Source organism: Delphinus delphis, chromosome 2 (genome assembly GCF_949987515.2).
Source record: "Delphinus delphis chromosome 2, mDelDel1.2, whole genome shotgun sequence".
NCBI lineage: Eukaryota > Metazoa > Chordata > Mammalia > Artiodactyla > Delphinidae > Delphinus > Delphinus delphis.
Genome location: NC_082684.1, coordinates 127,975,928 through 128,003,391, shown reverse-complemented (window position 1 = coordinate 128,003,391; position 27,464 = coordinate 127,975,928). Strand labels below are relative to the sequence as shown.

At 37.0% G+C, this 27,464-nt stretch overlaps 1 protein-coding gene and 1 pseudogene across 2 annotated transcripts in view; both read right to left on the bottom strand.

The window, feature by feature from the left end:
• Positions 1-27,464, bottom strand: part of HMG20A (high mobility group 20A) — a 69,729-nt gene that overhangs the window by 37,780 nt on the left and 4,485 nt on the right. The window lies entirely within an intron of this gene.
• LOC132419786 (histone H1.0-like) lies at positions 20,769-21,469 on the bottom strand (annotated as a pseudogene).

Below are 27,464 nucleotides of genomic sequence, written 5' to 3'. Positions count from 1 at the left end.
TGTAGGCACTTTATATGTACTGGGGATATAGCAGCAGTCAAAACAGGCAAAAGTCCCCACCCTTACTGAGCTCAGTATAATGGGATACAGACAAAATAAGTAAAATGAATAATGTTACATAGTGATAAGTACAAAGAAAAAAAGAGAGCAAGGAAAGAACCCAGGAAGAGTTCAAGGGAAGAATGTTCTGGAATTTTAAATAGAGGCCAGGAAAGGCTTTACTGAGGTAACCTTTGGGGAAAGACCTAAAGGAAATGGAGAGCTGTGCACATGTGTGAGGACAGAGTGGTCCAGGCAGTGGGAACACATGCAAGGTGTACACTTGGTATGACTGAAGGAGGCAGCAAATCTGGCTGGATTGAAATAGGGGCAAAAGTAGTAGATGATGCTGACTGCTATAGGGGACCAGACCATATATGGCTTTGTAAATCATAGTAAAGACTGGCCTTTACCCTGAGATGCAAAGCCACTAGAGCATTCTGAGTAGATAAGGCATGGAATCAACCATTTTTATAAGATCACCATGGCTGCAGTTTTGAGAACAGAATGAAGGGTGAAGAGGGTCAAGGGTAGAAGTAAGGAGATCACTTAGGAATCTATTGCAGTAATCCATCTGAAAGTTGATGGTGGATTGGATCAACAGTGGTAGTAGTGGAGGTGATGAGAAGTAGTCAGATTCTTGATATATTTTTAAGGTAAAGCCAATTTCTCAGTTCAAAATAACTGGAAAAAAAATTAGGAATAGAATCTAACTGTGGCCTGCATATATATATATATATATATATTTTTTTTTTTTTTTTTGCGGTACGCGGGCCTCTCACTGTTGTGGCCTCTCCCGTTGCGGAGCACAGGCTCTGGACGCGCAGGCTCAGCGGCCATGGCTCACAGGCCCAGCTGCTCCGTGGCATGTCAGATCTTCCCGGACCGGGGCACGAACCTGTGTTCCCTGCATCGGCAGGCGGACTCTCAACCACTGCGCCACCAGGGAAGCCCGGCCTACATATATTTTAACTGCAGTTTTATAACCTGTTTAGTGATAAAGCTATACTGACAATATATTACTTCCAATATTTTGTAGTTAAATATAGTGTTTTTTGGGGGGCCATAAAGGAAATAATCCAGCCCCTTGAAGGCAAATGCTCGCAGAATTTATATTTGAACAACAAACATTTGTTGAGTACCTTTACGTGTACTAAGATTGTGCCTGGTGTCAAGTGGTGTGTGCTGTTATTCTCCTTGGTCGAGAGACACTGTTTTCAGATGAGAATGATAAGCGGGAAGAAGATGCCAGGGTTAGAAACAAATATAAATCTTCTATCGCTGTTTATGATTTTTTGAAGTGAGAGTTTTGCAAGCTTTTGAGTTAGGTATTTTCTAAAAAATATAGAAGTACTAGGTCATCAAAAGAAACTGGGCACAGTTTAGATTTCTTTTGAGATAGTTTGATCCCTGTACATGCATTTTTTTCTTCTCAGTGGAATCTTGATGGAGAATTGTTACCATCAGGACACAAAATATGTTGTGAAAAAGAAAATAACCCTGAACATCTAGACATAGTGTTTTGTATCAGGTTAAAGCACTGTGATAACACAGAGAAAATAAGAAACATTTTCCTCTGCCAAAGCAAATCTGTCACTTTACAAGCAGGGGGTTGCCTTTTGAGGTCACAGTCCACATATTTGGCTTTTTCATGGTGACTGTTGGTCTCAAGTTGCCCTTCCTATACAACCTATTCAAGCACTGCTTTTATTATTAATAAACAGATAACTGCCCAAGTAAGAAACTTCTGGACTAGTGCCGGAAATAAGAGTTAAAGTAATCCAATAAAATTTGGGAGTACTTCCTTAGTGTAGAGTACTTTCCCAAACAATTTCCTGGGACACTAGGGTACTATGAAACAGTAAAAGGTAGGTAGGTGTGTATGAGGTAGGGGAGAAGAAGTGAGGGAGGGGAACTTCCTACTCCATTTAGGAAGCCACATGATATATATATATTTTCACTCACTTCTTAGTGATTCTCATGGAGGTTATATCAGAAAAGAGGAATTTTATGTTTACCAAGAGGGAAATGAATTTTGATAAAGCAATGCTTTTCACAGTTTACTACATGTCACTGTATTAGGCATCAAAGACACAGAGGTAATTAAGATTAAGAAGAAATTCTTGTCCTTTAGAGTTCATAATCTATTGGGGCACAGAAGGGCAAACAGTAAAAAAAAACTGCAAAGGCTGTAGTAGCTGATGTGTGTAAAGTTACTTACTTACTTATTTATCTATTTAAATATATGAGAAAACAGGGAAGAAATACAGATGAATTATATAGATGGGGTGACCAGCTAAGATAACTGCTAATGCCCGTAGTGAATTCACAGAGCATTCGAGATCTGAAGGAAACAGAAACTACTAACTGAGTAAATCCTGAGAAGGAACACTTAGCTCAGGGTACTTACATGTTTAGAATCCAGACTCATATTCAGAAGGCAGATGGTATTCATTTCTAGTTCTTAAACAAAATTATTTAAGCCTGGAGTCTGAGAAAGCTATATATGAGAAAGCAGAAGCAACAAAGGTCTCTAGTATCTTGACCCAAACAAAAACTTAATAGTTAACAGTTCTAGGGCAAGGGTCCTTACTGGTTCAAGGAACATTGCTCCTCTATTTTCTTATGTTTTACACTGCTTTCTTCAGCTCAAACTTACAGCTGTGAAACAACACTGCAAAGCAGAGATGGAAAGGATGTTCTTTTCTGCTACAGTCAATAATTCCCAAACCTTTTACCCTTCCAAATCTGATGAATACTAAAAGTAAAAGATGATGTTTAAGGAAAGTCAGAGATCACTTATAAAAACTATAGTGTAATAAAAGGAAATAGATCCCAAATGTTCTTCATTTTAATCAACTTTATTTTAATCAATCAATTTAATTTAATACAAAGTAAATTCTCTTCCTAGGGAGAATTCCTAAAAGAAAAAACAGAGAGCTCTGGATAGTAAGGAAGTTTTCTTTAGTCAAAAGTTGAAGACAAAAACAACAACAAAACAACAAAAAAAACGTTAGCTGCAGTGAGTCAGAGGCAGTTAATGGAATAATAAAGTGAAATTCACAGTTTTCCTCACAAAACAAATAGGCACAATTGCAGTTTAACAGAACAGTTTAAACTGAAAGAGAATATTTAAAACTCAGATTTTGCTATATTTTGCTTTTGAAATTCACACTTTCCCCTACAAAACAAATAGGCACAGTTGCAGTTTAACAGAGCAGTTTAAGGAAAGAGACAAAACTTAAAACTCAGAATCATTTTGCCATATTTTGCTTTTGAATCCTAAAGCTGATAATGCTCAGGACTTCAGAAAGTAAATCAAATAGCCATAGAATTCAAACTGGACATATTTAAAGCTCTAGAAGACCAGTTTCCCAGGAACATTTTTCCTTTAAATACCCTACCCAGTATGAAAAGGCTTCGCCCTTCCTACACAGACGGCAATTCCAATCAAGCGCTTAGATGTTATCTTCCTGGTTTACAAGCTACTGATTTTGTTTCCGTTGTTTCTAGGTGAAACAAAACCAAGTTTAAAACCAAGTTTAAAAACAGACAAATGGATAAAGAAGATGTGGTACATATATACAATGGAATATGACTCAGCCATAAAAAGGAATGAAATTGGGTCATTTGTAGAGACATGGATGGATCTAGAGACTGTCATACAGAGTGAAGTAAGTCAGAAAGAGAAAAACAAATATCGTTTATTAACGCATATATGTGGAACCTAGGAAAATGGTACAGATGAACCAGTTTGCAGGGCAGAAATAGAGACACAGATGTAGAGAACTAATGTATGGACACCAAGGGGGTAAAGTGGTGGTGAGGTGGTGGTGGTGGTGGAATGAATTGGGAGATTGGGATTGACATGTATACACTAATATGTATAAAATGGATAACGAATAAGAACCTGCTGTATAAAAAAATAAATAAAATAAAATTCAAAAAAAAAAAGAGCAATAGTAAAAAAACAACCACATATTAGCAGTAACTAACTGAGGAGTAACCAGACTAAATCACCTCAGGATTCTTGGTGTTTGAGTGTATTTACTAAAATATAACAAAATTTGTATTTCCAGAGTTGCCTATTGCTGTTGAAAGGCTCACCTAGTCCAGTAAGGCAGGACTATGTCCCACGGAATAAGAATTTGCAGAATGATTTGTTTTGCTCTTCTTTCTACCTTAAACGCATTCACTCGCATGCGGTAGAAAGTACTGTGGAGAACAGAAATTCACTACAGGACCAAGTAGAGGCATTATGTGATTTCTGCTTTCAATATCCTGATATGTAAAATGGTGCTAATAATACCTTCTCTACTTAACTCAAAAAGATATTGTGAGGAGCAAATAAATATTTCTTTATATTATCTGCAAACAATAAAATAATGTAAAAGCTATTTTTGCTAATTATGATACAAAGTTTACAATGAAATATTTATGACAAAGTATATTACACATATTGTGATACACCATATTAACAAATTGAAGAATAAAAACCATATGATCATCTCAATAGATGCAGAAAAAGCTTTTGACAAAATTCAACAACGATTTATGATAAAAACTCTCCAGGGCTTCCCTGGTGGCGCAGTGGTTGAGAGTCCGCCTGCCGATGCAGGGGACACGGGTTCGTGCCCAGGTCCGGGAGGATCCCACATGCCGTGGAGTGGTTAGGCCCGTAAGCCATGGCCGCTGAGCCTGCGCGTGCGTCCGGAGCCTGTGCTCCGCAACGGGAGAGGCCACAACGGTGAGAGGCCCGCGTACCGAAAAAACAAAACAAAACAAAACAAAAAAACTCTCCAGAAAGTGGGCATAGAGGGAACCTACCTCAACATAATAGGGGCCATATATGACAAACCCACAGCAAACGTCATTCTCAATGGTGAAAAACTGAAAGCATTTCTTCTAAGATCAGGAAGAAGACAAGGATGTCCACTCTCACTATTATTCAACATAGCTTTGGAAGTCCTAGCCACGGCAATCAGAGAAGAAAAAGAAATAAAAGGACTACAAATTGGAAAAGAAGAAGTAAAACTGTCACTGTTTGCAGATGACATGATACTATACATAGAGAATCCTAAAGATGCCACCAGAAAACTACTAGAGCTAATCAATGAATTTGGTAAAGTTGCAGGATACAAAATCCATGCACAGAAATCTCTTGCATTCCTATACACTAATGATGAAAAATCTGAAAGAGAAATTAAGGAAACACTGGCATTTACCACTGTAACAAAAAGAATAAAATACCTAGGAATAAATTTACCTAGGGAGACAAAAGACCTGTATGCAGAAAACTATAAGACACTGATGAAAGAAATTAAAGATGAAACAAACAGATGGAGAGATATACCATGTTCTTGGGCTGGAAGAATCAACATTGTGAAAATGACTATACTATCCAAAGCAATCTACAGAATCAATGCAATCCCTATCAAATTACCAATGGCATTTTTTACAGAACTAGAACAAAAAATCTTAAAATTCGTATGGAGACACAGAAGACCCTGAATAGTCAAAGCACTCTTGAGGGAAAAAAGCGGAGCTGGAGGAATCAGACTCCCTGACTTCAGACTATACTACAAAGGTAAAGTCATGAAGACAATATGGTACTGGCACAAAAACAGAAATATAGATGAATGGAATAGGATAGAAAGCCCAGAGATAAACCCACACACCTATGGTCAACTAATCTATGACAAAGGAGGCAAGGATATACAATGGAGAAAAGACAGTCTCTCCAATAAGTGGTGCTGGGAAAACTGGACAGCTACATGTAAAAGAATGAAATTAGAACACTCCCTAACACCATAGACAAAAATAAACTCAAAATGGATTAAAGACCTAAATGTAAGACCGGACACTATAAAACTCTTAGAGGAAAACATAGGAAGAACACTCTTGGACATAAATCACAGCAAGATCTTTTTTGATCCACCTCCTAGAGTAATGGAAATAAAAACAAAAATAAACAAATGGGACCTAATGAAACTTCAAAGCCTTTGCAAAGCAAACTACAAACAAAATGAAAAGACAACCCTCAGAATGGGAGAAAATATTTGCAAACGAATCAACAGACAAAGGATTAATCTCCAAAATATATAAACAGCTCATGCAGCTCAATATTAAAAAAAAAACAACCCAATCCAAAAATGGGCAGAAGACCTAAATAGACATTTCTCCAAAGAAGACATACAGATGGCCAAGAAGCACATGAAAAACTGCTCAACATCACTAATTATTAGAGAAATGCACATGAAAGCTACAACGAGGTATCACCTCACACCAGTTAGAATGGGCATCATCAGAAAATCTACAAACAACAAATGCTGGAGAGGGTGTGGAGAAAAGGGAACCCTCTTGCACTGTTGGTGGGAATGTAAACTGATACAGCCACTATGGAGAACAGTATGGAGGTTCCTTAAAAAACTAAAAGTAGAATTACCATATGACCCAGCAATCCCATTACTGGGCGTATACCCTAAGAAAACCATAATTCAAAAAGATACATGCACCCCAATGTTCATTGCAGCACTATTTACCACAGCCAGGACATGGAAGCAACCTAAATGCCCATCAACAGATGAATAGATAAAGAAGATGTGGTACATATATACAATGGAATATGACTCAGCCATAAAAAGGAATGAAATCGGGTCATTTGTAGAGATGTGGATAGATCTAGAGACTGTCATACAGAGTGAAGTAAGTCAGAAAGAGAAAATCAAAGATCGTATATTAATGCATATATGTGGAACCTAGGAAAATGGTACAGATGAACCAGTTTGCAGGGCAGAAATTGCGACACAGATGCAGAGAACAAACGTATGGACACCAAAGGGGGAAAGTGGTGGGGGTGGTGGTGGTGGTGTGATGAATTGGGAGATTGGGATTGACATATATACACTAATATGTATAAGATGGATAACTAATAAGAACCTGCTCTATAAAAAAATAAAATTAAATAAAAAAAAAAAGACACATGCACCCCAATGTTCATTGCAGCACTATTTACAATAGCCAGGTCATGGAAGCAACCTAAATGCCCATCAACAGACAAATGGATAAAGAAGATGTGGTACATATATACAATGGAATATGACTCAGCCATAAAAAGGAACGAAATCGGGTCATTTGTAGAGACATGGATGGATCTAGAGACTGTAATACAGAGTGAAGTCAGAAAGAGAAAAACAAATATATTAATGCATATATGTGGAACCAAGGAAAATGGTACACGTGAACCGGTTTGCAGGGCAGAAATAGAGACACAGATGTAGAGAAGAAATGTATGGACACCAAAGGGGGAAAGTGGTGGTGGTGGGGTGGTGTGATGAATTGGGATTGACATATATATACTAATATGTATAAAATGAATAATTAATAAGAACCTGCTATATAAAAAAAAAGTATATTACACATACTATAGTTATATCAAAAGAACGGATACATAAGATTGGAAGGAAACACACCCAAATGCTCAAAGTAGTAATGTTTTAGGATGATGAAATTATGAGTAATTACTTTCCAATCTTTGTTTTTACTCCCTAACATTCAGTAATATGGTTGTGTTACTTTAAAGAAAGAGGAAAGTACCATAAAAAATCACAGACCTTTTAAACTTCAATTTTAATTTCACATGCAATACTTTCTTTTTATGAATACACTTTCTTTTTAAAACTTTTTACTACACATAGAACTAAAATTCCCTTTGACCAGACTCTTCCCATTTTCCTCTCCAGAAAATATACTACCTTATTGCTGAAAGGAGCCTTAGAGATAATTTCTAGTAATAAATTCATTGTCTTGCTCTCTCAAATCAGAATGAGCCCTTCAGGACAGAGAAGAGTAAACATGTCTAGCAGGAAGAGTATGACAGCACAGTTTATAAACTTTGTGTTTTATATTAAAAAATTCATTTAAATTCTGCATTCAATTTTATAAAACAGTGTTTATTCTAAAGCAAAAATAAATGTTTGAAACTATAGGAGAGCAGGAAAAGGATAATGTACTCTCAAGACAACAATATATTTCCCTATGAATGCACTACCATGTGGCACAGGTTAGGTTCATCTTCCTGACAGATACCTGACAACTTTCGATACTGAGAGAAAAAGAAGTGCCGTGACTTCCTTCCTACTTCTCTACCATACAGCAATAGAATGAGTAATTGTTATTATTGGCTAGAACTATAGGTTAACTCAATTTATATCCTGTTAACCTTCCAGATAAAATGACATGACAATACACTGCAAATATCATACAAAAATCCCATTTAATTATGGGAAAACAGACCATGACCATGAAATTAATATGGTTTGGCATTTCCTTAAAAGGTTTAATTCTGAAAACTATAACATATCTGAGGCTGATAAATGTACATTCTCATGGCACTGGTAGGAAAAGTAACAAGCTGTTTATGAGTAAATAGTCATTTTACTTCTTGCTAATATATCTTGAGATATACCTCAAATATAGTATACTTGATCCATCTTTAATTCCACTGTCATCCCTTTTCCTTCAGAAATTTGACTCCAAATCTGGCTTACATGAAAAAGCTCATCATTACAATGTTTTCCCACAGAGGCATTTTCTCTGGAGGTATTTATTCTTATTACAAAGTCTCTCCAAATATCTAATTTGGCTCTTTGTGTTTAGTAACATTAGAATATTTAAAAGACAAAATTAGTAACTTAAAATCAAGATGTACCAATGCGAGCTATGAGGAAGAAGAACAATTGCAGTTTTCTACAACAAACTCACTCAAATTTGGGGGGAGGAAGAACCTAAGCATTTCAAATTTTTGATAAAGGATTATGTGCCATGTAAACTACAGGGAGGTAACCCGAGGCAGTAGGAAGTTACTTCTGAACTGAAGTCAGGAAGTCTGAGTCTGAGTTCAGGCATGACACCAACTAGCTATGTCTTCTGGGATCACGAAACCATTCTGGCTTAAGTTTCTTCATCTGTTAATGAAGGACAAGATCAGTTCTAAATTTGTTTAGATGTAAGACCATGACAGAACACCATGAAATAGTACTGTTAATTAAATGATATGAACTAGAAACAACTTTACAAACTAGCAGAAAATAGAAATATATTAAAAGTTCACTATAAACTCATAACCATGAACTGTACATACACAGACACAGAGTTTTCTAAGCACAGGATGCATTTCTGAATTCTTCTGTTAATATTTATTTGCTATCTGGGAGGGAGTCATGGTTAATATTGCAGGCTCTGAAATCAGACTGCCTGAATTCAAATCCCACCTTTTATTTTTTAGTTGTGGAATGTGAGCAAGTTAGTTAATATCTCTGAAGCTAAGTTTTCTCATCTGTAAATGAGGATAGTAATAGTAGATACTATGGGAGTTATTTGAATAATCAATCAATCCATGTAAAGCAGGTAGTATGGTGTCCATCACAAGTAAGAGCCTAGTAACGATGATAGAAGTAATATTAGCACACATATATTGAGTGTTTACTAAGTATCAGGCAGTATTCTAAGGGTTTACATGTAATACCCCATTTAATCCTCACAATTACCACATGAGATAGATACTATCATTAGCCTCTATTTTATAGTGAACAAACCGATCCATAGAGAGACATTAAGTAACTTGCCCAAGTTAACTGTGACAGTCATTATTATGGCTATTCACAAATATTTTAGCTCTCCTTTCAGGAAGTGTAAGATTACACTTCCTCACAACCTCTGAAATTAGGCAAGGTTGATGGAACTCACAGGGTCAACTCATAGTGGCACATGATACTTCTAGGCAGAAAGTTTAAGAGTCCAAAAGCAATTTTCCATGTTTCCCTTCCCCTATTACAGTGCTCATGAAAGTATATATTATAATGGAGTTTACATCAACATGTTTGCCTAAGTGAACAAAAACAGCATAGCCCCCCTGTTAACCCACTTTGTACAAGCAGCATGAGTGAGAAAAAAAGCCACTGAGATTTTGCAGTGGTTTTGTTAACATAGCAATAACCAAGTATCCTGACAGTAAATTTCAGATTTAGTATCATAATTATCTACTTACTCACAGCTAATGCCAAAAGCTTAAGAATTAAAATATGGGAGAAAATAGTACAGTTCTATACATTTATTTCTTTTTTTGGTGTATGAACAAATGAAAGTTTACCATTATTTAATTTAGTATTGTAATTCAAGAATGATTGCTCTGGGGGACTTCTCTGACCGTCCAGTGGTTAAGACTCCCTGTTTCCGCTGCAGGGGGCACGGGTTTGATCCCTGGTCAGGGAACTAAGATCCCCACATGCCGCATGGTGTGGCCAAAAAATTAAAAAAAAAAAAAAAAAAAGAATTATTGGTCTAAATGTCTTCATGACCTTGGACTAGACAAAGACTTCTTGAAGAGGAAACAAAAAGCACTAACCACAAAAGAGAAAAATGATAAATTGCACTTAACTAAAATTAAGAACGTCTGTTCATCACAGACCATGTTAAAAGAGTGAAAAAGTAAGGCATAGACTGGGAAATTATATTTGTAATACATATAATTCCCTAAAGACTCATATTCAGAATATGTACAGAATTCCTAAAAATCAGCAAGATAAAGATAAATGAGCCAATTTAAAATAAGGCTAAAAATAAAATAAGCACTTCCTAAGAGAGACTATCCAAATGATCAATAACCATCAAAAAAGAAATACTACAACATATTCAATAGCTAAAATAAAAAAGACTGACAATACACAGTGTTGGCAGGGATGAGCAGGAACTGAAATTCTCATTATGTTGCTAGTGGGAATCTAATGTGCACAGTCACTTTGGAAAATTGCTTGGCAGTAACTGCTAAAATAAACCTAAACCTACCCTATGAAACAGCAATCCATTCCTAGTAACATATCCTAGAGATATGAGTGCAGGTGTCTACCAAAAGACATGTAAAGATTGTTCATAGCACGGTTATTTACAGTCTCAAAGTGGAACCAATCCACATGTCCATCAACAGTGGCATGGCTATATCATGAGACATTCCTACAATGACATTAGTGGAATATTACAGAGATTGAACTACTGCTACATGTAGCATGGATGAACCTCATAGACACAACGATGAGCAAAAGCTGCCAGACCCACAACAGTAAATATTCTGTGAATATATTTATGTGATGTTTAAGTATAGGTAAAACTATTTTTTGGTGGCAGAAATCAGAATAGTGATTATCTATGATAGGGGGAGAGAGGGTACTGACTAGAGCCTCCTGAAGTGCTGGAAATATTCTCAGGTGCATATATACATAAACATTCATTGACTTGTACATTTAAGATTTGTACACTTTACTGTATATACTGCAGTTTTAAAAAGTTAAAAGAAAAGAGAAACGTTGGTCATTGGTTTAGGTAAGAATTCAAGGATTGGAAGATCTCACAAATGTCACTGGGTCCAACTACACATCCAATGCTCAGCTCCCGACCTGAATATCTCACTTGGGGATGTCTACTCCCACTTCCAAATAGCTCTGACCACTAGAAGGTTTTTCTTTTCTCCTTTTTTTGGCTGAGCCCTGCAGCATGCGGGATCTTCGTTCCCTGACCAGGGATCAAACCCGTGCCCCCTGCAGTGGAAGCACGGAGTCTTAACCACTGGACTGCCAGGGAAGTCCCTAGAAGGTTCTTCTTTATAATGAACTCCAAACTTATCCCAAGGAGTTTCTATATGAGATGTTCATTCTACTCTTTCAGGAATATAGAGAATAAGTGTGCTCCCTTTTCTAAGTCATATACACTCAGTTATCCCAAGGCTTATCTGATAACTGCTGAGATCTCTTTCCGCTCTAAAAATTCTAGAATTCTATATTTTTATTAGTCCATATTTCTTTCATTTACTCTTCCTCTACACCTCTGTTGAACTTTACTCTTTCAACCAAAGTATTCTAATGCTATGCATCAATCTGAGTAGATAACCAGCTTGTAGATTTTTACTCAAAATAATTTTAAATGTATGTCAATATTAACAGTATATATCAATAGCTGGCCACATCTGTGTGCTCACGAGAGCAGAAACGGGTATCTCTCAATGCTTAACACATTAGAATATCAGAGTTCCTCATGAAACATACTAACTCACTTGGATTTGGAGAGTGTTTACCACCAAATGTTTAGACTGGGAAGATGAGAAGTGTATTTCTTAGACAAAAAAAATAAGTCAAGTCAATGGTGATTATTTTGACCTGTACACTGGGAATAAAGATAAATATATGGAAAGCACTGTTATGCCTAAAGCAATGAATCATATTGGACTTCATGAACAAACATAAAAGCACTTCCCTAACCTCAAAGAGCCAACTGGACAATTAATTCATAGAATTGTGTATGTTAAGGCATTAAAAAGCCTCTACAGAGTAAAAGTTTAGGAGATGAATGGAAAACCAGAATGAGATTTTTCTCACACTCAAGATAATATATGTTCTAGTAATATTCATAGAATTCAGTCCTTCTGTTTAAAAAGTTAAACACTAACACTTTGCCTATATGATCACTTCACATCTATGGTTGCCCATTTACTATTACAACCTCATATTCTTACTGTGTTGTCCTTTATTGCACAGAAGAGAACAATAATCAAGACAGACTCAAAATTATCTACAGATAGATTATCTGCAACATGAACTTTGTAAAAACAAAATGTAATTATTTCATGATTCTGGGGAAGTTTTGAGGAAGAATATGAAGTAATAATGAGGGACTTCCCTGGTGGCACAGTGGTTAAGAATCCTCCTGCCAATGCAGGGGACATGGGTTCAAGCCCTGATCCAGGAAGATCCCACATGCAGTGGAGCAACTAAGCCCACGAGCCACAACTACTGAGCCCATGTGCCACAACTACTGAAGGCCGCAAGCCTAGAGCTGGAGCTCCGCAACAAGAGAAGCCACCACAATGAGAAGCCCACGCACCGCAACTAAGAGTGGCCCCCACTCGCCGCAACTAGAGAACGCCTATGTGCAACAGCGAAGACCGAACGCAGCCAAAAGTAAATAAATAAATAAATTTATATTAAAAAAAGTAATAATGAGAAGGAAAACTTACTAATAGTAAAGCTTTATTGTAATCTGCGAAAGAAATTCTTGCATGGCTGTGCTTTCCAAGAGAAAAGGTACCACTGATGGTTTTATGGAGCTGGCATAGAAACAAAGATGGATTAAATGCCTGAAGACAGTGAAGGTCATCTATCAGACTGAGCCAGGGAAATCTTATACACAACTAAAGATTCTCATCAGCAATAATGAACTGAAGGCTTATGTTACATACTTCTAAATGATGCACTGATTATCAAAGTAGAAAACTAAATGAAGGATACCCAACTGAGTTTAGCATTTGACATCAGACTATCAAAATTTTCTCAACTCCTCTGGAGCTACCAGCCTTCTCTTTTTATTCATCTAACATGTGGCACTTAAATTCTGTCATCAGGAATTATATCAGTTTGTGCTATAAATTTTTTATGTAAGTATCTGTCTTCTCCATGGAAGACACCATGCTCTGGATATCCTTCTAGCTTCTTCAAGTATTTTGGTTCTCTTACCATTATTTTAACCTCTTTTGCAACAATGACTATTCTTTTTTCCTTCAGATATAAATATACTCTGTTCCTAAGAAAGAAAGAAATCAAAATTCATAATAAAACCCTCCATTAATTCCTATCCTCCGTTCTAAGCAACTGCCCATACATTTACCTTTTCTTTATAATCAAACTACCTGAAAGATTATTCTAGTCACTGCTGCTACCCAATCTGAAACACACAGTTATCTGGTTTCTTTCCCTAACTCACTCTACTGACTATTCTCAGATACCAGTCATCTCTAAGTTGCTCATTTCAATGAACACTTCTCAATCTTCAATCTCTTTGGTCGCTAACTGGTATTTGATGCTCTAAATGACTCTTCCTCTTCAAACTCTTCTTCCATTGTTTCCTATTTACTACCCTCTTGTTTTTTCCCCTCTCTTTAGCCATTTCTTCAGACTTTGGCCCTTTTCTCTCTACATGTTTTCCTAGTGATCTCTCTCAGTCCCAATGTTTCAACAACCACTTATACTGATGACATCTAAAACCAACTCTCAAATTCCAGGCCTGTATCTCAAATGGCAAAGATTATCCTCCTTGGTGTGCCATAGGCAACTCACACTTTACACGTATAAAACTGAATCCGTAATCTTTTCCTCGAAACCTGTTCCATCTCCCATGTTCTCTATGTCAGTTGAGGGTACGCTACTCGTCACTGAGGCTAAAAACCTGGGCGTCCTTTTCAGCATTTCCCCTGCTCTTCTCACCACGTGCAATCCCTTACCAAAACCCAGTTGATCCTGTCTCCTCTTCCATGTTCCCGTGATTACCGTCTCAGTTAAAGCCTTTATTTTTCTTGGCCTGCATACTCTAACAGTGTCCATCCTGCCTGTCCTTCCTGCCTCCAATCTGTTTCCATACAGCTGCCAGTGATCTTTCTAAAATACAAATCTACTTATGCATATCATTCCTTGTTTAAAATCATTCAAGAGACTCCCCACTGTCTTCCGGTGATTTTTACTTTTTTCTTTTTAAAATTCTGTTTGAAAGCAAAAAACGTTATGCCTGTTTTGAATGCTTAAAGTTTGAATGTCTTACAGTAAGGATACATAATTTTATCATTAGAGTAAACAATAAAACTTGGCCCCATAATAGTGAATGGCCACATTTAAACCAGTTTTGGGATCAGAAAAAGGAATTTTGATATGTTTAAGTGAACTAGAACACAAAAAGTATAGTTATTGAAAACAATATATTAAAAAAACTAAGTCTTCTGTACGTTGAATTCACATCTTTGATACCCTCTATTTGTTCACATGAAACATCTTACAAATTTATCCCTTAGGGAATAAAATTCAGCTGACTTGCCAATAAGACTATTATATATAGATGACAAATATTCAGTAAAAAAATGCAGTCCTGACCTTCTCTTTTCTTTAATTAATAAAAGAACAGTAAACTCCAGGCACACCTGGTTTTATTGTGATTTGTGGATACTGTGTTTTTTTTTTTTTTTACAAATTGGTACATTGCAGCAACCTTGTGTCAAGCAAGTCTATCAGTGCCATTTTTCCAATAGCATTTGCTCACTTCGTGTCTCTGTGTGACATTTTGGCAATTCTTGCAATATTTTAAGCTTTTTCATTATTATTATATTTGTTATGGTGATCTGTGATCTTTGATGTTGCAAAAAGATTATAACTTGCTGAAGGCTCAGATGATGGTTGGCATTTTTCAGCAATATTTTAAAATTAAGTATTGTATTATTTTTTAGACATAATGCTATTGCAGACTTAATACACTACAGTATAGAATAAACATTAACTTTTATATGCACTGGGAAACCAAAAGATTCGTATGCCTTGCTTTGTTGCAGTTATCACATTATTGCGGTGGTCTGGAACCAAACCTGCAATATCTCTGAGGTATGCCTGTGTATCAAATAGCTTATGTCCAGGAAATAAACAGTTTTTAAGAAAAGAGATGAAATAAATGAGTATCATAAGATTTAATGCTCAATATACATAACTACTTATGATGGAGCTTACTATTAATTTTTGAACTAGGAAGATAATTTTTCACAGTATCATATTTAAATACATGCTTTAGGTCTTGAAATTAACAGGTTAACAGATAGAGTAATTTCTAGTCTCTCCCATAACCCTTTTAATTACAGTATCTATGTTCTTTCCTGCAATATATTTCTGTTGTAATCAACTCTAAAATCCCTTGAGAGCAAATGCCATTCAGTATTATGATACATGCATTACCAAGTAAGGTAAGAGAAACTGTTAAACCAACTGAGATCCCATGATGCCAGTTAAATTTCAATTCTTTTTTCTAGGCTCTCCAAACATGTCAGCACTATTGTAGTAAAGTGGGTCATAAGTTTCGGGTGATGTGATTTGCTTGAAAGACAAAGAGAGCAGAGTGTAGAACAGACTATTACAGGTCACAGCAAAGTAGATTCAGAACTGCAGCTACAATTTATTTATTATGCATATTTATTAAGTACTGAAACAATAAACATGTAGCCCAACAAAGAGTTGAATACACCAGGTTAAACATGCCTTCCCTACCCTCTAAGAGGGCATAGTTTGAAAAAAAGAACAATTTAATTATCAATTTAATACCCAGGAGGAAAAAAGCTCTCAATCATTATAATGTATTAACTGCTTTCTAAAACAGTTCATAAATGATATACTACTGAACTTAAATCCACTTATTCTATTTGAAAAACAGTGTTCTGAATTTAAAATCTTTGAACTCAAGCTTCCTATTGGATGATGATCAATTTTTAGCTAACAGGATAGTGTCCTTGATATATAAAAATGATTGCTGTTTCACCATTGGTGAGGCATTTTCTATTTTTTAATAACAAGGATGCAATTATATCAACTCATCCTTAGTCTTCTACCTAGCCCCCTTGGAGCAGCAATATTTATCTAAAGGGCAGCACTCTAAGGTAGGATGCAAGTAGAGATCAATTCCAAATCCTATGCACCAGGATTATTTTATTACATGATGGAATTAAGCTACAAAGTAAAATTGAGTTGTAATTTCTAGTGTGATAAGGTTTTACTTATCTAAGTAAACATTAAACACTCTGCAGAACGGAATACAACTCTACGGATGGTGACGTAGGCAGAGAAGGTAAAGACCGTAAACAGTTTAACTACCCTACTCTTTACCAGTGTTAGTGCTGTTAGACAAGACTGCTAAACAAGTAGAAGATAAATAACTAGTAAAGGCTGGCAGCTAGAAATATATAGTTAACCCAAGTCTTTCTTGGTACAATAAATAAATCCATACACTATCCTCGGTATCACCTATTGCTAGAGAAAGATTTTAATTAAACGTGAGGGAGAAGAAATAGGCCAATTAGAATTCTGCAGGTAGTTTGTTTTGCTAGGAAATAAATGGCTAGAGCTGACACTGTCTTTCTGGCAAAATAAAGCTGCTCTTTCCCCTTTCTAGAAATAAACATAAAAACCACTCCATTACATTTATTTAATATAGTCTCTAAATTGGCAATTCGCTTGAGAAGACTTTGCACATAATGGCAGAGTTCCCAGTACTTAAGTCTCCTCACCCCTTCTATAACCATAATGCACCATATTTGTACATTGCTATAGTACTATAGGAAGAATTTCAATATTCCTCATATTCTTTCACTAGCTCTAGAGTCAGTGATTTACATTTCAAAAACTCAAGAAAGAACCCGCAGTAGCAACCAGAGGATTATGAAATTCAGAAACTTAGTCATACCTGACGGCAGACATTTACAAATTCTTATGATTTATAAACTCCCAATTTCATTGACCTGAGAATAGCTATGAATGTCTGGTAAATCCACAGATATCAATAAGTAGATGAAGCTTTAAAAATTATTTCACTAAGAATTAACAATTTTGTTAAAGGCAGAATTAATAATAGCAATAATAATGATATGATGATGTGAGAAACCAGTCATTGAGAATTCTCACCCTTTTTGTTTCATTTCCCTTTCCCATCATGGCCCTGAACCTGATAATATGCATAAGAAACATTCAGCATGCTTTTTTCAGTTTATGGGAGAATTCTAAGTATGGTATCTAGACTTTAGAAATAAATAAGAATACCTCATTTACTATACATTAAGAAATATAAGTCCCTAAAACATTTTCTTTTCTAAAAAAATTGAAGTATAGTTGATTTAGTATTGAGTTAGTTTCAGGTATATAAAACATTTTCTTTTGAAATGAAATTTACATCTAAAATTGGTAGTAAACATTTTTTTCATGAGTTTCAAGAAATCCTAGTGGCCTGAAAGCTGTCTCAAATTGTTGAACTTATAATTTTATACCAAACATACAATTAAGCATCTCATTTTACTGAAATTAGCTTAAAAACAATTAAAAATTTAATTAAAAATTAGGTCTAAGATGAAGAAAGAAAACACAAGCTCTCTAAGAAAATGTAGAATACTTTGTAATATCAAGTCATAATAGCTCTGTATATCTTATAAAACATATGAAGACATTAGTATTGTGAAATGTGGTCATTTTTGCCTTGTGATTAAAAGGCAAGTCAGGTACTTTGGTAACATTATGGCATATTTATATGACTAAAACAGCTAACAACCTTTACACAAACAATACTGTCAATCTCAGTAGTAAGCAAATGTAATTAGACCACAATTTCCTTTGTAGGGCTCTAATGTTTTAAAAAAAAAAAAAGTAGTTCTAGAAAAGAAGATAAGTTATTTAGCCAGGACTGCCACTGAGAACACTCTGCCTCTAGTTTCCAAGAGCTCCAATCTAAGAAATGCGGGCAGGTATATTCCTTTGCAGGGGCTTAAATAAAATCTGCCCACAACTGCCAGTTTAGCTTAGCACATAAAATATACATCACTGAGAAGACAGGCTAATCATCAGAAACTGTCTCCAGGCATTACAATGATTACATGGTGCCTTTCTCAGAGAGTTATTTTGAAGAAATAAAGGATTAAACCAGAAGAAACAATCCCTCCACGCTCCCAGGGTACAGGGCACACCTATGAAACGGTTCCTGACCTATATAGTTTACCTAAGGTGACATGCTATCTTTTCTCATTCATCATATATTTACCAAACACGTAATATGTACCAGGCACTTAGTTAAGACACCAGGACTACAACAGTGAACAGTCTCTGCTTTCAGGAAAATTATGGTTTGAGGTGAAAGATTAAGCAAACATACCAATAAATACAATTTTAAGTTGTGAAAACTGCCATGAAGGGAAAGAACAGAACACTAAAGAAAAACAGTAGGAGATGTCACTTAAACAGAGGACCTCTCTGAAGAAGTAAAGTGAGAGTTGAATGTTAAGTACATTCCATGCTGAAGAACTAGGACTTGAGTAAGAACTTGGTGCTTTGGAAAAAGTGAAAGAAGGCTAGAGTGGGCTGGAGTAAAGTGGTCAGGAGACAGCAGCAGGGACTATACCCTGCGGAGACATGGAGTTATCTTAAACATCTGAGTTTTCACCAAAGCGTAAGAGCAAACCTTTCAAGAATTCTTAAGAGCGGCATGATATGATATTTATGCTTTTTAAAGGATCATTCTTACTTCTATGTAAAGAATGGATTGATGGGTAGTAAGAACGAATCCAGGAAGCTACCGTTGGGAAGCTACTGCAACAGTCCACCACAGCGTGATGGTGGCTTAGAATAGGGTATAGCAATGAAGATATAGTATATAGGGTGGATTCAATATATTTAAGAGGTAGAATCAATAAAATTTTGTAGTGGTCTGAATGGTGTATGTGTGTGTATGTGTAGTAGTGAGAGGTCTCAAGAATAATCCCAAGACTTTTTTTTCCCTTGTTTTTTCAATTTTATTTTAAAGTTTGAAAATTACAAAGACAGCAGATTCTTTTAGGCACAAATAACTTGTTTACAAATAAAAAGGGGGGGGAGGGAGATGCGCAATTGCGCATTTTTCTATTTTATTAAAAAGAAAAGGGAGAGACGACTGTACAGGTTTTTTCTCCCAGCTCCTGGGTGTGAAACATAAGTACTAGCCCTAGATGTGTATATATACATATACATACACATACACACAGACCTAGCTCTGTAAAACTACTTAGCAATTCAAAGTCGACTGCAGTATGTCTTACTGTCCACTCCCCGCCCTCCCCTTCTCCCCCATCTACAACTACTTAGATTCAGAAGTAGAGGTTGGGAGGTTTTTAAGTGGTGGGTGGCAGGGCTGGAGCGCCACCAGACTGCTAAGCAAAGCCCACCTCTTGTACAGGAGGAACAAAAAATCAGGGGTAAAGGAAAAAGGTCCTCCTAGGATACAATCCAATTGTGTGGAAAAACCCAAGTTTCAACAGGGCACACTGAGGCACTTGGCTGACTGACTCTCCACCCTTCCCCCAAAGTTTCTACTCATGTTTAACAGGAGACTTTTGGAAGCCAGAGACCACCCCCCTCCACCAGTGGCTAGTTTCCAGCTGATTGAGAGAAGCCACAGTTTCTCGGACCGGCTGTCACTTCAACCTCCTCCACGTCCCTAGGACAATAGGGAGGCCACTGGGGCAGACTAACAGAAGTGAGAAGGAAACTGGATTTGGACGCCCCACTGCTCACCACTGGGAGGTGGAAGTCAGCCTAGAGAGGGCTTTTTTCCACCTCCCTCCTTTGCCGTCCAGCTGCTGCCGCCCCTCTCCTCAGGGTCAAGGTTCTGAAACTCTCACAAGCAGTGCTCAGCTTAAAGAAAACTCGATGGCCTCATAGGTAATCCTACAAACAGTCCAATTCCCGGGCTCCCTGTCATCTAGCCACAAGAAGCTGCCTTGCCCATTCTCCCCCTCCCCCCGACCCCAACTTTTACCTTCAGAGTGAACCAACCATGTAACTAAACAAAACACACAAACCCACACAAATTCCCAAACCCATAAGCAGATTAGTAACAAATTAACAAAACAAAATATAAGTACATTCTCATCATTACAGAGACCAGATTTGTTGTTGCTGTCCTTGCATAATTGGTTAAGGAAAAATGAATTATTCCCTAATTTCTGAGGAATACAAATTCTGTCTGTTTATAAAGTCAGAAGGAAAAGGGGCAAAGGGTTGCAGATGAGGATCAAGAGAGAAGAAAGGAGAAAAGTATTTACAGAAAATAGGAGACAGACAGGAGTGTCCACAAGGAAAGCCTCATTGTCACTTCTTGCCGGCCCTCTTGGCACTGGACTTGGCTTTGGGCTTCACTGGTTTGGCCTTCTTAGGCTTGGATGCCTTGACTGGCTTGGCTTTGACAGTCTTGGGTTTTTTGGTTTTCTTGGGCATGGCAGCCGGCTTCTTCTTGGCCTTCTTGACTGGGGTAGCTTTGGGCTTCTTGCTTGGGGCTTTGGAGGCAGCCTTCATGGGCTTGGCGGCCTTCATTGGCGTGGTCACCTTTTGACTTCCTTCTTTGTCTTCTTGAAGGCCACTGACCTCTTGGGCTCGTTGCTCTTGGGCAGCCGGAAAGACCCTGAGGCACCCACCTTTTGGTCTGCTCGAGGACCCCAGTGGTGACCAAGTGCTTGATGGACAATTTGATCTGGGAGTTGGCATTCTCACCCACCTTGTAGTGGCTCTTGTATTTCTGGATGGACTGGCATGAAGAGCCAGCACAGTTCTCTGCCTGGATGGCAGCCACGATCATGTCTGAATACTTGGGGTGGTCTGTGGACTTCTTGGAGGCCTTGGCCCACTTGGGCTTGGTCGCAGGGGTGGATGTGGAGTTCTCGGTCATGGTGGCCTGCCTGGTCCTGCTGCTGAAGGCGGCACCTTCCAAAGGGCCAGCCCTCATAGGAAGTCGAGGAAAGCCTGATTCGGGATCTGCTCTGGTGCCTCTGGCTCCCAGGCCAGTCTGAGGCAGGCTCTTGGGGACCTTGCTCAGGTCGCGGGGCGGGGGGGACTCGCTGGGCCGGGTCTGCATGGCCCAGCCCCGCCGGTCTGTTGCTTGGTCTCGGCGCCCGGGTCGGCCTCAGCCTCCTCTGCCTCTCTTTTCCCAGTTCCGTGTCTCAATCCCAAGACTTCTAATTGAGGTATTAGTAGATATTTATGAAGATTCGATTTATAGAAATAAGACTGGAGATGTAGAATTAGGGAAAAGATCAAGAGTTTAATATTGAATATGTTCTTTTCTTGATCAGTATTGCTAGAGGTCTACATATTTTACTGATCTTTTCAGAGAGTGAACTCTTGGCTCTAGATATTTCCTATTGTGCACTTGTTTTCTATTTAATTAATTTCTACTTTTTATAATTCCCTTTCTTCTACTTACTTTGGGTTTAATTTGCAGTTCTTTTCCTAATTTCTTGAGAATGATATTTAAATCACTAGTTTTGGACTTTTTTCTCTTCCAGTATAGGCATTTAAGGTTATAAATTTCCCATCAAGTATAGCTTTAGCTGATTCACATATATTTTGATATACTGTATTTTCATTACTATTCTGTTGCAAATGTGTCTTAATTGTGATTTCTTTTTTGACCAAATGGGTCATTCAAAACGTATTTTGGGGGGAGTTTGCTAGCTACTATTTTATAATCCATTTCTTACTTAATTGAACTGTAGTCAGATAACATATCCTAGATGAAATTTGTTGAGACTTGCTTTATGGTCTATCATAAGATCTACTTTGTTAAATGTCCCATGTGAACTTGAAAAAATATTTTTTTGAAGCCATATTACTGGAATTAGATATATACAAATTTATAGTTCTCACATTTTCCCTGGTAGAATGACCCTTTTACAATTATGAAATATTCTTCCTTATTTCTAGTTATTCTTGTATTCAAGTCTATTGTGTATAGAGGGTATATAGTCCTCTAGGGAATGCTAATTGAGAGTCCGGGGTGGTTATAGGTCCTTTCTTCCTTGGAGGGACCTGAATTTTAATGTTTGCTTGTCAACATCATGAGACGGACAGAAATTCACTCTGCTTTATAGGGATTTTCTGCTTAGCTTGCTTAGCTTCTGCTCTGCTTAGCCTCTGACTCTGCAGCAAAATCATTTCTTGGTGCTTCCCTTCCCTACTAGGGTCTTGGCCCCTCAGTCCAGGCCACCTGGGGACACCTAAACTCCAATTTTTATGTACTAAGCCCCATGAGACTACTGGCTCTCTACCTCTAGCAGAAATCCTCTGCTAAATTTCATAGATTCTTGTTCTGCACCATGTATTCAGCAAATTCTTCAAGGGGAAAAGAGAAGCTTAGAACATCAGCATGCTTTTTTGAAGTTCCCTTGGCTGCATAATTTTGGTTTAAGTCCTGGCTGCCTCAGTAGGTCTCTGATGCTTTCCCTGTTTTTTTTTTTTTTTTTTTTTTTTTTGCGGTACGCGGGCCTCTCACTGTTGTGGCCTCTCCCGTTGCGGAGCCTGTGCTCTGGACGCGCAGGCTCAGCGGCCATGGCTCATGGGCCTAGCTCCGCGGCATGTGGGATCTTCCCAGACCGGGGCACGAACCCATGTCCCCTGCATCGGCAGGCGGACTCTCAACCACTGCGCCACCAGGGAAGCCCTCTCTTTTCTTTTTTTAAATCCACCCTTTCATGTTGTTCTCGGCAAAAGGATTAGTCTGCAACAACCTAGTCCCTCAGAGCCAGGAATGGAAGTCATAGCTTGGGTTCTCAATCAAAACTCTACTGCTTATTAGCTGTGTGACTTTGGCAAGTTATTTGACCAAACTATTTAAACATTCTGAGTTTCAATTTTCTCTTATGTAAATGAAAATAACACCATCTCATAAGTGTTGTGAGGATGTGAAGATTAAATGTCTGTAAAATGTCTAGTAACAAAAACACTTTAATGAGGGCTTACTACATACCAGACACTTTAAATGGATTTAATAACTTAATGTAGATATAGTTACTATCTCCCATTTCCTTTTCAAGATCACATACTAGTAAGTGATGGAGCTAGGACTTGACTTAAGAGCATTTTTCTTACTAACTACTCAATATTGCTTCTATAATATTGCTTTAGTATTGTGCCTGACACTGGTGTGTGCTCAATAAATGTCAATTATTATGATACAGAAAATACAAATGCTTCAGAAATATACTAATCAGATCAGTTTTTCTACTTTTTTCATTGATTTATTTTTCTCCTTTTTCATTTTGGCATAAAGATACTTACAACATCTTTCAATATATTTTAAAAGAAGCTATTGTGAAAAATGAATGTCTAATAGCCTACTGAATGAATAGGTAATAATTTGCTTAACCATTATTCTATTGTTGGATATCTAGAAGGTTTCCATTTTTTAAAACATAATAGATATCAGTGCCATTAACATTTTGTCCCTTTCACTATTTTCCTTACTTGAAGCATTTTCTCAGAATAAAATCGTATCAGTGGAATACTGGCTCAAGATATGAGCATTTTATTATTGCTGACACAACAGCTATGTTGTTTTCTCAAAGAGTTGTAGTAATTGTGGAATCACTGGCAATAAAAATGAAAGGTTTGTGTCAAGAGAACATTAATTAAAGCTATGAAGTATAGGAATGAAGGAAGTGTGGAGATGGAAAGAGAAGGGAGATATAAATTTTGAGGCTATGAAAGAAAAAAGTGGAGTGTCTGGATACTATTGATATTTCTTGTGAAGCAAGGGGTATTAGTTTCACTTAAAGGAGTAGGGATGGAAGAAAAGGGCTGGGCTTTGTTGAAAATTCCAAATGCTTAAATACAAATACACATATGTACACATCAAAATCTTTCAAGAGTAATGTTTCTATGATAGTTTTCAAAAGATCTGTGTCTTCCACCCCACCTCAATGCAATCTGGGATACAGATAAATACTATTTAGGTGTAATTTACAGATGGACTATCTGATATATTAGGGTTCAACCTGATCTTCAGTATCACTTCTTATTCTAACCTATCACCAAACATTTAGTAATCTGGTGTGTGGATCTTTATTATTGTTGTTTTAAAACACACAGAGAAATGATCTCTTTTAAGAATAACATTAAATTATAAAAAATTATAATACAAATTACAAAACCACCACATAGATTGTTGTTTTCACTTAGCTCAATTTAGCAAAATGTACTCGGAAGCAGGAGGCCTATGTTCTAGGGCCCACTGTGTGACTTTATTTGGTGTGTAATTTTGAGCCTTAATTGTCTTATCTATATATTGGGGTATTTCATCTGACTAAAAGCCAGCATTAGAACATGGCATCTCTTGTTTTATATTCCTGATCTAAAATTTGTCTAGTGAGCATACTATATTGAATAAAAATGAAAGAATCTCTCTTCCTTCACTAATATGTACTGTGCTTTAAATATCTCATTAACCTTGTTATCATGTTAGACTTGTTATTTTAAAAGTTACTGAAAAAAAAAAAGTTACTGAATACTTTGTGGGCCTCTCTGAGGGCCATTTCGTCTGTTCCTTCTACCATCAGATGACTGTCAATGTATATATTTAAAGGCAGTTGCTTTCCTACTACTACCTTCCTCCCACTTTGCTCCTATCATAGATTTTGGAGTAGTACGTACCTGTTCATCAGGGAGAAACAGAAAGGGCCTTGAAAATTTGGGCTTAAAGAGAGTCCTTCCTCTCTTTGTCTATGTGCCATAGCCTCCCCAATAAAAAAATAAAATAAAAAAACTTTCTCTGCTAACTGCTTCACTATGTTCATATGTAAGTAAGCGCCTGATCGTCCAAGTTCCATTTCAGATTTCTCTTCCAGTTTCCATTAGTCTCCATGAAATTTTAGTAGTGATACTGAGAGATCATGGAGTTTGCGACTGATAATCGGCTGCATTCAAATCCTGTCTCTGTCACTTACTGGTTAAATGACTTTGGGCAAATGACCTAACCTCTCTAAGCCTCTATCTTCTCATATGCAAAGTGAAGTTAGTTAATACCTACAACACCAAATTATGAGAATTAAGTTAGTTGAATGGGAATTGGAATTATGGCTAAATGTAGTTTAAATGTGAATATCATTTAGAAAATAAGGAGAACACCACTGAATAAAAGTAGTTTTTGAGCTGATTCAAATTAGAGGCTGGTTTGATTCCTAGGGTTCTTAAAAATCCATACCCTTTAAGGAAGCTATTCCAGATGAGGTAGCAAATATAAAGGCTTTGGATACCTTCATGCTCCAACAGATGCCAATTCCATGGTACAGAAACACTTAACCATATTACAAGCAATAACCAAAGAGAAGAATAATTTTATGCCTATCCAGTTAGCCAAAAATTTTTGCTGGTGAAATTGTGGTTAAAACAACACAGCTGTATGTTGCTGGTGGCATCAGAAGTTAGCACAACCTTTTAGAGAAATAATATAGCTATTGTATCAAGAACTATAAAATGCCCACTCTTAGAATGAATAATCCCACTCATAAGACTTTATTCTAAGAAAATAATTCAATAAGGAAAGTAACTATGATTTTATTTAATAGTGCCTGGCACATAAAAGGTACTCAAGTACTTCTTCAAATGAATACCTTCACGCGTACTGACTTCTCCAAATCACTGCCCTTGGTTCCTTCCCATTATGATCTAACTATTTTCATTATATGGGGATAGTTTAAGAATCAAACTATAATATTTGTGTCTAGTCTCTGTTCTCCCATCTTCTCCAGTAACTTCACTGGTGATTGCTATCAGACTCCCTTATGATACTTTCACCATCTGAACTTAGTTGACCTTCACACTGAAACTAAGTTGACCACATACCACATCCTTGACCCAATCAAAAAGAAATCTGAAGCTTCCTTCAAGTTCCTAAAATGTCGTTCTTCTTTGTCAACACCCTTCTACTCTAATCATTCACCTCACTGCCTGCTTCATAAGACACAAATAGCAGAAACCTTCACATCCATCCTCAACTGAACCTCAACATACCTTTAGTCCTGTACCTAGACACTTACATTTCCCTCTAGGATCTGAGAAAGAATTATCACCTCCTGCTTTCCTTCTAGCTCCATCCAAAATCCAAATTCTTCAAGTTTATGTATCTCTCCCTCTCTTTTTTAACGGTATAATTCACATACCATAAAATTCACCCCTTCAGTGTACAATTAGTGGTTTTTAGTATATTGGTATACAAGGTATTTTAGTATCAAGGTTGTAGACTCATCACCACTATCTAATTCCAGGACATTTTCATCATCCCCTCAAAGAAATCCCATACACATTAGCAGTCACTCCCCATTCTTGCCCTCCACTCCCTGGCACACTAATATACTTTCTGTCTCTATGGATTTTCCTATTCTAGACATTGCATATAAATGGAATCATACAGTATGTGGCCTTTTGTGTCTGGCTTCTTTCACTTTAGTGTAGTATTTTCAAGATTCATCCATTTTATAGCATGTATCAATACTGTATTCCTTTTTATTGATGAATATTTTCCACCGTATGACTATACTACATTTTGTTTATTCATTCATGCACAATTTGGTCTGTTTCCATTTTTTGGCTCTTATGAATAATGCTGCTAGGAACATTTGGGGAAAAGTTTTTGTGTGAACACATTTCTAATTCTTTTGGGTATGTAACTAGGAGTGGAACTGCAAGTTAAGTATCTCTTGATACCTAACTCTATTCTGTTTCTGAGTTCAGACAGCCTGGGATATCTCTCAAAATGCAAACAACTCTACACTGACTCCCTACCCCACCTTCACTCAAACACCTTCAGTCTTCAGAATCTGTACATATTAATTACCACTTAGTTGTTTCCAATTAAATTGAGGGCAGGGATCAGTTCTCATAGATCTCATCATATAGTAGGTGTTTAATGTATGCTCAATATATTGATACCCTATGCTCACAAATGGGAGAATTACTTACCCTTTCATTCAGCAGATCTTTGAGTGTCTACTGTACATAGGTCACTGTGTTTACTAC